General features: G+C 40.2%; 1 protein-coding gene across 4 annotated transcripts in view; it reads left to right on the top strand.

Moving 5' to 3' along the window:
- The window catches only part of LOC150044866 (sperm motility kinase Z-like), a 185,176-nt gene that overhangs the window by 143,539 nt on the left and 25,420 nt on the right, over nt 1-16,217 (top strand). Inside the window, exon 5 of one of the 4 annotated variants that reach the window (XM_090321144.1) lies at nt 10,235-10,408. The exons of the other annotated variants lie outside the window; for them this stretch is intronic. The gene's annotated coding sequence lies outside the window, so the exon portion shown is untranslated. Of the gene's footprint in view, nt 1-10,234; nt 10,409-16,217 lie in introns of those variants that run through there. 4 annotated transcript variants of the gene reach the window in all.

The raw sequence follows: 16,217 nt of genomic DNA, 5'->3' as shown, positions 1-16,217 counted from the left end.
AAAAAAGTACTTTGCTCACAGAAATGACTCTTTACATTGAAGCTACAATGTGAATTTTATATCATATAATACAATATCTGAGCTGTTTGGCAAGTTCCTGTGCATCTGAGATTCTTCTGGGTCTTAAAAGCTATCCCGTTTTTTTTTTTTGTTCTTTGTTAGTGAGTGATAAGATATGGGGACACTCCCATGCCTGACTTACCTAGGGGGATTGTAGTCAATATGAGGTGCATGAGGTCACGGGCTGGGAATAATGCCACACCTGAGCTACCCAAGGACCAGTGGTGCCAGTGTGTGATACCCCAGGTGCTACAACAGCCCTTCCCCCTGCTTTCCAACACTGGTCCCCAGGCAGACTTTGATTAAGGGCTCTAGAAGGCAAAACTAGGCTCACTTGCTGCCCAGTTCCCTGATGAGTTGGTATTATCACACTTGGAATGCAGGGGTCAGGCTGTTGCTCCAGTCATTGAGATGTTCCTAGATCTAGCACAGGTAACCCTTCCATAAGAGGCTTTCTGGGAAAGCCTGGTTCTTGTTTAGTCACAGAAATGAAGAGGGTTGGTTTTTTTTTTTTTTTTTTTGCATTCTAGAACAATCCTAGCTTCCAGTAGCCACAGAACTTTCCCAGTGCCTAAATCTGACCTTGACCCTGTCTGTAGAGTAATAGGTCATGGTGGAATCTAGGCATTGAGAAAGCCATCTAGGCATTGAGAAAGACAATGGCAGGGATGTGGCTCTCTTTATGCTTAAGATCTGACCCGTGGGCTGTGAGGAGATGTAAAGGTGATTCGTTTCAGGCCCTGGAATTTAAAAATAGGCATCACTCTGTATTCCCTCTGTTCTTCCTGCAATGACTAGATGATTGAGTACCCATAGATTCTTGAATCACTAGGAGATGTGCCCTGGCCAAATCTCATTGAAGCCAACAACTTCCGTAGGGTTAAGTCACTGAGATTTAAGGATTTAGTTGTTATAACAGCATCACAAAGTCTATCCCTGTTGATGTGATTTGTTTTTCAGAGCCACTTTTGTACTTTATAATGTGCTTTGAATCCACGAAGTAATATGTTTTTGACAAGGAGCCTCATGCTACTTCGTCTGGGCCAGTTACAACCCTATGTTGGTGTTACAACATTTTCACAGTAGTAGTAATCAGGCAGAAGTTGGAGTCTGCTTCTCAGCTTTAGCCCCAGTAGGCACTTGGATATGCTGATGTGTGGTTCTATTTTCAAAAATTTGTATGAAATTAAATTGATCTCACAACTAATCAAAAAGACATGATCTTCAATAGGAAGAGCAATGTCCCATATAAAACTGTATAGCGGGTCATCTTTCATCTACCTTTGAAGTGATTCATGACTCTCTAAGCTAATAAAACACCTTGCTGAAATAAAACGATCTGTCCAAGCAAATAAAAACCTTCACAGAATTACTATATGGCATTTTTCTGGGGAGCTATAACTATGATAGCTAGTTCATTGAGAACTAAGTAGAAAACTCAAACACTGGCAAGGCTGAAAAGGAGAAATGAATCCACCATGTGGGAGAATCTGTGCCAGGAAGCACTCGAGGGTCATAAACTATATATGGACTCGTCGGTATGAGAGGGACTGGAGTGGGCAGCCAGGCTGGCTTCCTGGTGTGAGCACATCTGAGCTGTTCCAACCTGTCCAACCATGTTCCCAGATCTTCCCTCTCAGAACCAATCTTAGGTCAGGCTCCATGGGGGAAGTAGGGACAATAGAACTGATGTGTTTTATAGGGGTGCAGAGATCTTGGGGAGTTGAGATTTGTTCTGGGACATCAGAAAGGACTGAAGGATCAATAGACTTCGGAAACGCTAATAGAGCTTTAAAAACAACAGGGAAAACTACACTGGATTCTATGTTTACAGCAGAGATCCCCATCCCCGATGTCCTCATAGAGTCAGATAGGAATGCCTTCTAAAAGCTTTAACAGATGGTCATTTAATCTATGCTCAAATATTTCCAGTGAATGGAAAGGCCTGCTGAACAATTCTTTTTTTTTTCTGAGATTAAAAACCTAGTTTTTACCAATGCACACAGCAACCACTCTCTGGTCTAATACTATATGAGTCTATCTCCCCTCTCAACAGCATTATGGGCCTTTGCTCTGAGCACTCAGCCTCCCTTACACACATAAGCATTCCCCTTTCTTCTGTGTAGTCGAGCTGAGTGCACTAGTTTTACTCAGAAGCATGGCGTGGCTCCTTGCCCCCTCAATCCCTGTACAGTCCCCTGCCTTGCTCTGATTGTTCACCACCCAGATATGAAGCTCGGGCTGGATTTCTTCATCCTGGCTATCTTCCTTCATCCTGGCTGCCTTGTTGCCTCAAGGTATGCCACAAACCCAGAAAAGGTGGCAGAGGGTTTCTGGGTTTAAAATGTCTTTCTCAACTTCTCTATCCTCCCATGAGGTCAGCAGAAAGAGAGTCTCATCCAGTATCAGTCAGTTATGGCATGAAGGCAGCCATGGCTACAAAGGCATAGGTGAGGTCTTCATGCAGCAGGTTCAACACTTCCCAGGTATTGTGAGCCACTCAGGAAGGCACATTATAACATCTCTGTTCCCTAATGAAAAAGCTAGTTACTTATCTAATAGCTGTTCTCTTGGGTCCTTAAAAAATATTTGGTGAGGGGGCCGGGAGTTGAGCCTAGTGGTAGAGTGCTTGCCTAGCATGTATGAAGACCTGGGTTCAATTCCTCAGTACCACATACATGGAAAAAAATCCAAAATGGTGCTGTGGCTCAAGTGGTAGAGCTCTAGCTTTGAGAAAGCCCAAGGACAGCACCCAGGCCCTGAGTTCAAGGCCCAGGACTGTCAAAAGAAATAATTGGTGAAGAATGGGTTATTGATATCCTTTTTATAAATTATATTTGTATTAGTTTTAAGTAGATGTACAAGCAATTTTAATTCAACATGTGAGTTTATGAATACAATGGGTATTGACCACAATCACCCCTTTCAAAAGTCTACCCCTTCCTACTCAACACTACCCACGCTTCACTTTTTCTAGTTTCCTAATTGAATATTATTCCATTGAATATTATGACCACATTCTTCTCCCTTCCTCCCTTCATTCATCTCTTTTATTTTATTTTTTTGCCAGTCCTGGCCTTGAGCTCAGGGTCTGAGCACTGTTCTTGGACTTTCTCAAGGCTAGAGTTCTACCACTTGAGCCTCAGCAGCACTTCTGGCTTTTTTCTATGTATGTGGTACCGAGGATTCGAACCTGGGTCTTCATGCATGCTAGGCAAGCACTCTACCACTAGGCTAAATCCCCTGCCCTCATTCATCTCTTTCAAATTTTGCTTGTAACTAGTTTATCGGTCACAACTTTTTTCAATAGTACCCATAATTCCATTCATGAAACTTCTATTGTTAATTGCTTACACAGTTAGAATATATTCCTTGAAAATTAGGAAACTGATAACAAGAATTTTAATTCAGTTACATGCCTTATTTGAAGTTCCTTGGTTTTTGTAGCGATTCTTGTGTCTGTATATATCTGTGGTTGTATAGAAATTTTATCAGCACTATAGACCATCATCCGAATACTGAAGTATTCTATCAGCCCAGAGTGACTCTCTTTTGTGATCCCCCTACCACTCCCCCCCACCCCCCCCCATAATCACATCGCTCATTCATATACATACCCTTGGCAACCAATGACCTGTTCTGTGTCTCTATGGTTCTGTCACTTTGGGAATGTTTAAGATTGCCTTTTTCTCTTTCTTTTTTAAATTTATTTAATTCAGCCTAATGCCTGTGGCTATCTTTTGCATGTATGTACTCATGATCTTAAATTACTGGTAGTTTTCTGTTTTAAACTTGAACAATGTGACAAGACATCCCCAGTGCATACAGTTAAATAAATGAGTCTTAGGCTTATGGGTAAGAGAGTAACTCCTACCCATGTGAGCAGTATAGGGAGTTATCCTCAGGAAATTCCCTGGCAAGGCCTAGCCCTGAGAAGTTCCACGGGGTTCTGGGACTGTGTCCTTTCAAACACTGATATTTTTCATCCTAAAGACTTCAATATTCTCTGTAGTTACTGAAGAGGCTGAACCAGTGTATGAGACCTACCTTCTCCCCCTCACAACCAATAACATGGTTACGTGGCACATTAGGAACATGAATAGAAGGATCACTAAATAGGAAGATGATGGTTCAATCTAGCCCAACCTAAAGGGGAGACCCTACTAAAAATTAAAGCAAAGAAGGATGAAAGTATGTCTCAAATGGTAGAGCATCTCCCTGGCTGTGAGGCCAAACTCCAGTCCTTACTCCCTCCTCCTCAAAAATCTAGCATTTTCAAAAGGCAGAAATGGAACTCATAAGGGATTAAATTTGTCACCCTATAGATTATCTAAAAGGGAAGCACTTTAGCAAGCCTATAGAATGCCATATGTCTAACTCCTTCCATGAGCTCAACAGGGTTTATAATAATCTGATTGTCTGATCTAGAAAAACGCTGTTGGAATTCAGGTTCTAGTCCAGTTTCAGAATTCTAGGAGGTGATTAGCTACCAAATGAAATACCCATTGTAATTTGGAGAAGATTACTACCACTGTTGGGACTTGTAACTATAAATGGGAAAGTAAAATATGTGGAAATTGAGGACTACATAGTGATTATTTAGTGAGCTCCCGTGTTTACCATGCAGCCACTTCAGAGGGTTGTTGGCCATTTTCTACCTTTTTAGAAATCCTAGTTTAATGGAATGAGAATTTCTATAATTCTAAGAAGTAAAAATTTATTGTCTATGGCTAGGCTAATTCATTGCAGAGATTAAGCAAAGTACAACTCAATGTTGATTATAATGCCTATAAATATATACATGTAATTACATATGTGTAGTAGTTGTACATGTTTATGAGTGTGTGGTTAGATACCGGTAACTTAATTCTTATTTCAAATTCAAGAACTACTAATTGAATTCCTACTTTATACCAAAGCCTCTCTGGTAAGCATCCAAGAAATGTTTATTGAGTGAATAAATAATGAGTGGATGAATGAATGCATGAACAGCATAAGTTAATAAAATGTGACTAGATGTTTTAGATTCTTAAATGAAATGTTAGGATAATAAAAAATCTTTTGTCATCTGACTTAGCTGCCTGTGGTTTAAATCAATTCTAGAAATGATTGTTAAATGCTATAGATTGGGTGTTATACATACTTGAAACTCAATTTCAGTATTTTTCCACATTTTGATTAATAATAGATAATATTTATTCAAAATATACTTCTAACCAGAGAAAATAGTGATATTATCTTTTTCATTAGTACTGCCAGCTCAGCCTGAGATCTAAAACATTATGTTAGTGCTGATTCTAACATTTAATATTAAGCAACTATTTTTTTAAGCTGCGTGCTTAGTATGCCATCAGCATGGTACCTTTTAATGCATGAAGCTATTACAACATGTTTACAACCAGGAAACATATTCAGAGAACTTTGGTGGTTTTGCAAGGTCACTGTGACAGTGAGTGATGCAATCAGTGTGTGAACACAGGTCACTAGCTTCAGAGCCAGAGCCCATAACCTCCTCTGCTGGCTCCATATTGTCTTCTTTTCTGTCTGTTCATTGGAGCTGGTATAGATGGTATATGAGAGAATCTTCATTGGACTTCCTATAGTTGTTTTTAGAAACAGTAATTGTTTGGGTTCTTTTTTTTTCCTTCAAAGATTTGCTTCCCTACTTTCTCTAAACTATGAATATAACCATGTAGGAAAAAAAGACACAAAGCAGATACAAAGTCAGGCTAAGGAGAAAAGTAGGCCTCAGGAGCCAAGTATTCAGTGTCCTTGATATCAACTTGTAGTGGCCCAGTGACACAGGCTGGGACAGCCTGTGAATCCTAGACATGTTTCCCAAGAGAATGAGGGTGGTTTCCATGCTCAGTACAAGCACCATGCCTAGAATGACTTGTGTCTGGGGTGTTCTCCCCAGGATGCAGAAGGTGGGTGGCCAGAAGGGGGCGGCAGTGAGGCCAAGCCTCTGACTTTAGCATCACAGATGTATAAGTCCCCTCCTTTCAATTTCAGCCTAGAAGTAACTGTGCCTATAGATCAGGTGAAGCTTTTGCAGGATTATCTCAAGGTGCTGGGTACCCCCCCCCCACACAAACCCTTTGGTTACTAAAAAATGTCTGTCTTTGTGAGTTCTTGTGGGGATGCAGAGGGACTCTTGTTCACTGCTTTGCCCTCAGGCTGAAGAGGGACTCAAACAGTGCGTTCTCCATAAGTAATCATCATAAACAGTTTGGAATGTTTTTTCCAACCAAGAACAGAAAAACCATGTCTTGGGGAATATTACATCAAAAGAACTAGTAAGGCCTAGAGTTTTCTTACTGTGTCAATTTGGGGCATGTTGTATATGTAGGTCTCCTGGCTTAATTCCCCAACCTCTTTTTATCAGTTTATCAGTCTTTCCTATCCTTTTTTTTTTTTTCGCTCGTTGTTTTCTGTCAACCCTACTGTTTCTTTTGTTTCAGTTTGTCTATGTCTCTGAACTTTCTCATGGAGAAAAAGTATATATTCATTGGTATGGAGCAAAAGGAATTGGTAGGGGCAAAAGATATAGTTTTACTCTGCTAGAGACAATTCCTAAGTGTAACCTTGGTTTCTAAACTACAATAGCAATCCAGGAAAGAAAATATTTAGATAAATTTTACTATCGGTACAGATGTGAAAAATCCTCAATACCTGTTAGCTAATCACATGTAAGAGTTTGCTTTTTTAAAGCATACAGTATATCCAAGAAATTCAAGAAAGTGTAAGGATTAGAGAATCTTGTTTTAAAATACTCTGAGAAACAAAACAAAACAAAACAGGAGCTCCTATCCATCTTTGTAAAGTGATGGCATGGGTGGCACCTGTGGCACCCAATATCACCAATATCGCCCAATCATTTCAGCCAAAGTGATTGATTTCACTATATTTCTGCTTCCCTCTGTTGTTTCTGAACCCATCATCCCCTTCCAACCATGTAGCTCCTCCATACCACATGCCAGAGACTTCTCTCTCTCTCTCTCTCTCTCTCTCTCTCGGCTTCACAAGGGATAACAAAGGGAGAGGTTTCAGTGCAGCTTAGTGAACTTAACCAAACTCTCCTCTGATCTTTAGATTCCTGTACTGAAAAGTCTACTCACAGCTGGACATTGTGGTCCATGCCTGTAATTCCAGCTATGTGGGAGGCAACAGTAGGGAGGATTGCGCTTTGAGGTCAGTCTAGGCCAAAAAAGCTAGTGAACTATCATCTCAACAAAAAGTCTGAGGAAGTCTAGCACCAGTAACTCATGCCTGTAATCCAGATCTGAGGATCACGGTTTGAAGCCAGCCCCAGCAGAAAAGCCCATGAGACTCTTATCTCCACAAAAACTACTTAGAAAAAAAACAGAAGTGGCTCTGTGGCTAAAGTAGTAGAGCACTAGCCTTGAGCACAAAGAAGCTCAGAGACAGTGCCCGGTTCAAATCCCAGGACTGGCAAAAAAAAAAAAAAAGCTACAGGAAACCTAAGTAGGAGGACTATAATTTGAAGTCTGGGCAAGCAGAAATGCAAGACTCTACCTGAAAAATAACTAAAGCTAAGGTCATAGCTCAAGTGAAAGAGTCCCTGCTTGTATGGCCTTGAGTTCAACTCTCTACTCATAATGAGTGTTTCAAATTTATTAAATACCTTAACGGGGCTTCTGGGTTTTCAACATCTAGTATGTAGAGGTTGAAACTACTTCTCTGTTCCACTTGATGAACTTGATGAACTATCAGTTTTCTTCTCAACTGTAAATTCAAACTATAGCCTGAAACTAACTTCAGCTAACATGCCAACCGATCTGTTAGCAGACTGGACTAATGTTATAACTCCTAATGGGTCTTCTTCCTTCTATTCTTTTTTCATGCAGGCTATTCTCCCTCCAGCAACAAGAATGATCATTTAAAGGCAAACATCGAAGTCACTTTCCTCCTCTAAATCTTCCAGCTCTAAATCATCCTCATCATACTTAGAACAAAATGCCATTTCCCTGTCAAATCCACAAGGCCTAAAGCGCCTTCTCTGACAACAACCCTCTGTGCTCTTTTTGCAGACATGCCACGATTGTTCCAGTCTATAGGTTTGCAGACCTCCATGCCAGCACTCTGTGTCCTTGCCTGAGGGCTTTGGCTAGTGGGTATCTTCATTATCTATGTGCAAATGGCAGGTCATAAGCACTAGAGAATAAATGATACCATACAGTAGCTCCAAACTGATGACATGGGAACTGGAAGATGCAAAGGAACATTAGGGGACATGTGTTTTATTTACGCAGGATTCCCAGAGTTCCCTGGTAGCATTAAGTTACATTTATCTACAGTGATATCTTGCTAGCTAACAACCTTTATTGGCTTCCTTCCTGTCCTCCTATTTCCTTCACACTCGGAGTAGTTTCTGAGATCTGCCTCTTAAGTAAACTACCTGCTCATGTGTCAGGCCTGCTATGGGAAAATCCAAACTAAGATGTCTTAGCACAGGCAACACGAACAGGAGGGTATCTAAATTTCTTGAGTAACCTAGCTCTTTTACTTACTAGCTTTGTGAACCTGGGCTCATGTGATTTTTTTCCTACTGCAAAAAAAAATGAGAATAATAGAAATCTACCTCACTGGGTTGCTATGACAGTGAAACATGGTAATAAATATAATGTACTTAGAAAGGGGCCTGGCATGTTTTAAGCATTCAGTACGCATTGTTTTGCAATTTCTGAACTTGCCAACTAAAACAGATCTTGGCCTTGTTTTTCTCAGTTCCTTTTCTTTGCTTTTCTTTCCTCTGACCACTATCTGCTACTGTATTCTTTTCTTCCCTAATAGGGCTTAGGTGCATGAACACAAGGATTCAGTGTGTGATCACCATTTACCCAGGTTCCTAGCACAGAGACTGGCTTTCCACATACACTCAAGGGACATTTGTTCAGTAAACAACTTAGTCAAAATTATTTTTTAAAGTTTCTTGAATTTCCCCCTACTGTATACCTCTCATTGGCCAAAATGGCACTGTCTGAGAGAATTTCAATGTCTGTATAGGGTGGAGGTGAGCATTAGTAAATTTAGAATAAGGAAATGGCTTGGTTCCAGGGATCTTTTCTTTTCTTTTTCTCTTCTCTTCTCTTTTCTTCTCTTTTTTGCCAGTCCTGGGCTTGAGCTCAGGGCCTGAGCACTGTCCTTGGACTTTCTCAAGGCTAGCACTCTACCACTTGAGCCCAGCACCACTACTGGCTTTTTTTTCTATGTATGTGGTACCGAGGAATAGAACCCAGATCTTCATGCATGCTAGGCAAGCACTCTACCACCAGGCCAAACTCTCAGCCTCCAGGGATGTTTTCTAGTAACTCACTCTGGTAGTACGTGCAGATCATTCAGGCAGCTAGAGACTGGAGCCAGGAGCTCTAGTTAGAGACTCTGGCTTAGCCTCAGATGGAATGACAAGAGGTAGAGAGATCCTGAACCCAGGTAGTTGTGGGGAAGAAGAAGAGGGCCTGATATAGGTAAGGGAGGAAAGAAGAGAGATTTTGATGTTGGGGGCTGTATTTTAGACTAGATGGAAAGAAAAGATTGCCTCTTGCTTAGGCTGTGTTGAGTTAGAAAAGTCTAGGAGCATATGGTGAAGACAGATGTAGGTTTTCAGTTTGATATTATGTATTTTAGGAGCAAAGTGAAGATTGTGGTTGGCATGTGATGGTCAATGCAGTACATAAGAGTGTGATTACCATTTGTGTCCAATGAGATTCCCAAATAATACCAGAGGGGCTGGGGCTTGGAATTTGGCCTAGTGGTAGACTGCCTGCCTAGCGAGCATGCATGAAGACCTGGGTTCAATTCCTTGGTACCACATACATAGAAAAAGCTGGAAATGGCACTGTGGCTCAAGTGCTAGAGCTCTGGCCTTGAGAAAGCCCAAGGAAAGTGCTCAGACCCTGAGCTTCAAGCCCAGGACTGGCAATATAATAACAATAATAATAATAATAATAATAATAATAATAATAATAATACCAGAGAGCTTACCCAAGCTCAGGATGGAGTCAGGGCTATGCTATTTGGGCCACCTTTGTTCCCAATGAGAAGGACCTGATCCCTAGTCTTTGTAGATTACTTTGTATTTGTACCAGGGGGTCTCTATCAAGGTAGTTTATAGATCTTACTCCCCCACATTCCCCCACTTGGTATCTTTAAGGCTCTGCATTCAACCTGGAAGAGCAGCTTATAAATCCCTTCCAAATCAAAAGCAACAGCAGGAGAGGTCCCAGAAGAAAAGAAAGACCTGAGAGGCATGGACGGTGACTGTGATGCAGAGTACTTCTAGGACCTAGAATTTGTTTCCTATCCAGAACAAGCAGGTATGAAAGCTGATGAGGGAAACTTTGAACGAACAAAAGAAGGAATAAAGAAAGGAATAACCAAACTTTCTGTTAACGGTTGTCTCTGATTCCATCCTGCAAACTGTTAAATTGTATTTACAATGCAATGTGGTGCAATCTCTCATTAGTTGATGTGTGTGTGTGTGTGTGTGTGTGTGTGTGTGTGTGTGTGTGCTCCTGTTCATGTGTTTAGTGAGATTAACTCAGGGATAAATCACAGATGTTTAATCTTCTTGGTCCCTGACAGACCAGTTAAGCAGAAGTCATCAAAGACATAATTTAACTTGCGTTTCCTTTTCAGCTTCCATCAATCTGCACATAGGCAGTACTGGTCTGCAAAGTGCCTTGTGAATTAATAAAGAGACGTCAGCATCTCCAGCCTTTACTCTGCTGTATTGACTTAATTTGAGGATTTGACCACAATAAACAGCAAGGAACTCATTTCCTGCCCAAGATGCAGAACAGCTAATCCTCAACTGGGAAAAGCATATTCTACCAGGGGCCTGCCTGATGTGGAGCAAGGAGGGGGATGTTCCTGAGGTAGAAATTTCCAGTTGGATACCTGCTTGTGAAATCAGTGTAGTTTGAGATTCTCTAGAGGCTTCTCGCTTGTAGGCTCCCTTCTGGTACATCACTTCAGAAAGTTCATCTTCTGAGATGAGGCCTTGTGGGACATTCTTGAAGAAGAAAAAAAAAATGCTCAAGGACAGCAAAAAAGAAAAAAAATTCCTTTCTCTCCTTTTTTTTTTTTTTTTTTGCCAGTCCTGGGCTTGAGCTCAGGGCCTGAGCCCTGTCCTTGGATTTTCCTTTTTTTTTTTTTTTTTTTTGCCAGTCCTGGGCTTGAGCTCAGGGCCTGAGCACTGTCCTTGGACTTTCTCAAGGCTAGAGCTCTACCACTTGAGCCTCAGCACCACTTCTGGCTTTTTTCTATATATGTGGTACCGAGGAATCGAACCTGTGTCTTCATGCATGCTAGGCAAGCACTTTAACCACTAGGCCAAACTCCCGGCCCTCCTTGGATTTTCTTAAGGATACAGCTCTACCATTTGAGCCACAGCACCACTTCTGGCTTTTTTTAAAAAATGTATATGGTACCAAAAATGGAACCCATGTCTTCGTGCATGCTAGGCAAGCTCTCTACCATTAGGCCAAATTCCCGGCCCTCCTTTTCCCCCTTTTATCTGAATTTTTCCTCAGGAAGAGCTTCATCATTAAAGGCCCTTCTGGCATGAACAGTCTACATCCTGATCTGACATATATATGTTCTGTGATGTGTGTGTATTGGTATGTGTTTTGTTCTGTTTGAAGGCAGCGGTTGATTGCGACTCACAAGGAATGAATCCTTATATGGGACATTTTCTGGGTATGTGAACTCAAGCTTGATATAGACATTGAACCTCACACTGAATATTTTTACTTGTTCATTTGTTTGTGACAGGGTTTTGCTACATCGCAATGGTGTGTAGTTTAGGAAAGAAAAAAAAACATGAAAATGTCTTCATTCACAGATTGTTTATATAGGAAATGTTAAAGAACAAAAAAATTCCTGAAAGTACTAAGCAATTATAGGGAGATTCCCAATGTGAAATTAAGATACTACTGTCAATTGCTTTTATATACATTATCAATAAACATGTGGAACTTGAAATTAAATATAAGTCATTTATATTAGAACCCTCAAAAACATTTCATTTTTGTAAGGTAAGATTTACAAAACTCTGATGAAAAAAGTCGAATAGAATGGATTCCATGTTCATAGATTAAAAGACAATGCTATTGAAGTGTCAGTTCTTGATATATCGAATTTATTTTATGGGTGTTGACAAACTGATTCTTCTTTATCTGAAGAGTCAAAAACTACAGAATAGCCAGGCTAATTTATTTTATGGATGTTGACAAAGTGATTCTTCTTTATCTGAAGAGTCAAAAACCACAGAATAGCCAGGATAATAATGATAGAAAAAAAAAGCAGACTGACTACTTCACTTTAAGACTTTCTACATAGCAACAGTAATCAATATACAAGTAGATTAATGGAGCAGGATAAAGACATAGAAAACACGTTATTTATAATAATTACAATTATAATCAACTGACCTTCAGCAAAGAAGGAAAAGTAATACTGTGGAGTAGAAAGAATCTTTTCAACAAATAGTACTGGAACAATTGGATATCCATATGTAAAAGGAATCAAAATAGTCTTTACAAAAATTAATCCTAAATGAATCATGTAGACCAGGTGTTATGGATTAGATCGGAAGTGCCCTCTACCCCTGAAAACTTTATCCCCATTGCAGTAGCATTCAGAGGTTGGGCCTTGAGAGATGATTGGTTGAGAATACTAACCTTATCATTGGATTAATACATTGATGAGTGTTATGGCTGAATTTGATTTTAGGAGGTGAGGCCTAGTTGAAGGGAATAGGCCAATTGGCTGTATGCTGAGGTAGACACTTGGGTATATCTTTTTTTTTTTTTTTTTGCTAATTGTGGGGCTTGAACTCAGGGCCTGAGCACTGTCCTTGGACTTTTCTCAAGGCTACAGCTCTACTACTTGAGCCACAGCACCACTTCCAGCTTTTTTCCTATATATGCAGTAGCAAGGAATGGAACCTGGTCCTTTGTGCATACTAGGCAGGTACTCTACCACTAGGCCAAACTCCTGGCCCCTGGGGTATATCCTTACAAAGTATATATTACTATTCTTGGAACCGCTCTCTTTTCTCCTTTTCCCTTCCCTTTCTCCTTCCTCCTCTTCCTTTCCTTCCTTCCTTCCTTCCTTCCTTCCTTCCTTCCTTCCTTCCTTCCTTCCTTCTCTTTATCATTCTCCTCTTCTCTCTTTTTCTTTCTCCTTCCATTCCTTCTCCTCCTCTCTCCTCTCTCTGCTCACATTTTTCCTCTCTCCCCTTCCTGCTTTCTGGCTGCTCTACCAACTACCATGATCCTGTCTCACCTCAGGCCTCAAACAATGGAGCTAATTTACCGTAGACTAAAACCTCTGGAACCAAGAGTCAAAATAAATCTTTCCTCCTTTACATTGATTTTCTCAGGCATTTTTGTTAGTGATGGACAGCTAACTTTCACACAGTACAAAATTCATAGATAACTTAGGAGAGAATCTACATAAACTTGAGATTGTACATGATCTTTTTTTTGTCAGTCATAAGGCTTAAGGACTTGAACTCAGAGCCTGGGCACTGTCCCTGAACTCAAGGCATTAGAAAATAAGCAAATGACACGATGTTCCACATTTTATGTTATCAAAGAAATACAAATTAGAACAATAACCAAATGCTATGTAATTATTTAAACAGTCCTAGTCTAGTATACTGATAATACCAAATGCTTGTGGGATGATAGGCAACCGGAACTCTCATTCAATGCTAATGAGAATGTGAAATAGTTTAGACACTTTGGAAAATAGTTTGGCAGTTTCCTACAAAGCTAAGCATACTTTTCAACTAAAAAAAGATGTTTCTTACCATATGATCCAGCAGTCACAGTCCTTGGTATTTACTCAAAGGAATTAAAAACTTATGTCTACATAAAAACATACCTACACATAGATATTTATAGCAAATTTATCATAGTTGATAAAACTTGAGAGAAACCAAGATGTCTTTGGGTAGGTGAGTAAATAAATAAAATGTGGTACATCCTGCGAATGGAATATTATTCAGTGCTAAAAATAAAAGAGCTATCAAACCATGACAAGACATGGAGGAAAGTTAAATGTCTCCAATCTGGAAACAGTAAAAAGTTCAGTGACTGCCAGGGACTAAGGGAAAAGAACAGATGTAGAGGCAGAGCACAAAGGAATTTTTAGGGCAGTTAAACCACTCTGTATAGTGGATATATGTCATTATAAACTTGCTCAATCCCATCGATTGTACATCCTAAGAATGATTCATGGTATAAGCTATGGACCTTAGGTAACAATGGAATGTCACTGAAGGTTGATCACTCATACCAGGTACTGCTGCATTCTGGTGGGAGATGTGCACATGTCTAAGTTAGCATTAAGTCGCTCTTCCTTGTCTGCATTATGTCAGATCCTTTGACCTGAAGGAACTATACCTAATGAGCATGAATCAGGAGGTAGCTGCATTAATCTTCTTCCCAAGGTTAAAATTGTACTTAAATGGTTGATAAATGCTTGGTTTGTTACACGATTGCATAACCCTTCTTACTGAATTTTAGATATGGAGATAGCCCAGAGAAACAGCAGTTTACCTTGGGAAAGATTGTGCCTGACAACTGCAGATGAAGATAACCCCTCCTTATCCAGACACTGTGTCTGGGTCCATATTCATTTAATCACATGGCAATCCAGTAACATTCCTTTGAGCTACTGAACTGAATCAGAATGCTCTGGCACCATTTGGTCCCAGACTTCTTCAAATCTTATTTTTGCATTTTACATTTTTACTTATTAACTCCTTTGTTCTGATGCTTTTAGCTGCCACTCACTGGCTTGAGCTGGCCTAGAATTATTTCTCATCCCTTCATCTATATTGCTCTTAATTTGCTGTGAGTTGGAAAGACAACTGGAATTGGGTTTCACCTTAAATGATGAGATTAAATATTCTCTGAGGAGTGTAGAGAAAGGCTGTAATGAATAGATTTCTAGCTTTCTAATGGGAAATACATATAAACATTTAGCTATGGCTTGAGACCATGTATATATCTTTGTCTCCTTCATAGCTCTTAACTATATGCTGGATCTTACAGAAGGACAAAGGATATAACCTACAGATTTGGAAGGTGATTCTTCAGATACTTTCTCCAGTAAGATTAGAATCTAGGATTTCAGTAGACGCCTTCAGAAATTGTCTGGCAGGCTCTGGGTGGGCTCTCCCATCACAGATTTAGATTGTATCTCTCTGCCATTTTCTCTACATCATCTCATGCCTCCAATGGTGTGATGACCATGGTGAATGAATGAGCCAGTCAACTAGGTGGGGTATGTCCATGTCATTAAATTAGATACCAGTCAACAGAGTCCCCATTATTGTGGTGTTCTGGCATTAAGGTCCCTCTTTGTGTAGTATAGGATGCAAGACTTTCCTGTAGAAGACCTTACTTCCCACTTCTGTTTTATTTTCTGTTTTCCTATGTATGATGTCTGAAGAATTAAGTCCAGGTGGCCAGTGGTCCCAAGATGCCCTTTGCAAGAACCAAGATATTTTTCCCTGGGTCTGTACCACAGAGTGGCAAAGCATTCTCTGTCTGCAAAAAGAGAAGACTAGTTTCCAGATATATCCTTCTCTTATTGTCCCTCTTGACCACCTCTCAGTTTTAACTTGTGTCTTTCTCTGGTACTCCATATCCATCCAGCCTTGAAAGTTCTGTCTTCCAACAGTGCCTATAATCTACCTACTCACCTACAATGAAAGATTCAACATAACCCATTTTCTTTGCTTACCTATGAAACTGATTTCCACTAACAACTTTCTCTGCTCCCTCCCTGAAATTTCTCCACCAATAAGCAGAGGGATAGATCTTAAATTAGCTGATAGTATTCCATTTCTCTAAACTAACAGATATCTTCTTATCACAGGATAAAATGCCAAGACCTTGCCATGGCTCGTCTGCCATTTCCTGACCCTGTTTGCTTAGTTGACCTCATTCTAACTGTATTGGACTTCTTTGTGTTTCTCAAGCATGCTAATTGGTTCCGCATCTCAGGGCCCTTGGCTTGCTTTTTCCTTTGTTCAGACATTCTCCTCTCCCTCTCATCGTTTTAGTCTAAGTTAAGAGATGGCCTCCTCAAAGAGACTTAGCTTGGCCCTTCCCCAA

This window comes from Megascapheus bottae, chromosome 29 (genome assembly GCF_031878675.1).
Source record: "Megascapheus bottae isolate mThoBot1 chromosome 29, mThoBot2.hap1, whole genome shotgun sequence".
NCBI lineage: Eukaryota > Metazoa > Chordata > Mammalia > Rodentia > Geomyidae > Megascapheus > Megascapheus bottae.
The sequence above is the reverse complement of the archived record's forward strand: the minus strand, read 5'-3'. Positions and strand labels throughout refer to the sequence as shown.